Raw genomic sequence first — 368 nt, 5'->3', positions numbered from 1 at the left:
GTATAGTTAAAAGACAAACAAAAGAAAGGACTGGAACAACTTCTCTATTGGAAAACTTAACAGAATAATAGATTATTTAACTACTGAACAGCAACTGGTCCAAATATAGTAGCATCCCGTAAACACACCCTTGGCAAAGGAAAATTGATTAAAATAGATTGTCTCACATGCAATTCTAGCAGCAGGAAGAGAACCCAACCTTTTAGAGAGAGAGAGAGAGAAAGGTATCAACTTTCACAACTCCAACAACTACTGAAAGCGAAATGAAAATTTGTGGTACTGTGGGAGTTTGACCCCATCCAATCAAGCTGCTTCTGTTGTTGCAGCTTAAAACAAAAGCAAGGTCTCACAAGCTGTTTAATTCATTT

Source organism: Rhincodon typus, chromosome 10, assembly GCF_021869965.1.
Source record: "Rhincodon typus isolate 14 chromosome 10, sRhiTyp1.1, whole genome shotgun sequence".
In the NCBI taxonomy this organism is placed as follows: Eukaryota; Metazoa; Chordata; class Chondrichthyes; order Orectolobiformes; family Rhincodontidae; genus Rhincodon; species Rhincodon typus.
The sequence above is the reverse complement of the archived record's forward strand: the minus strand, read 5'-3'. Positions refer to the sequence as shown.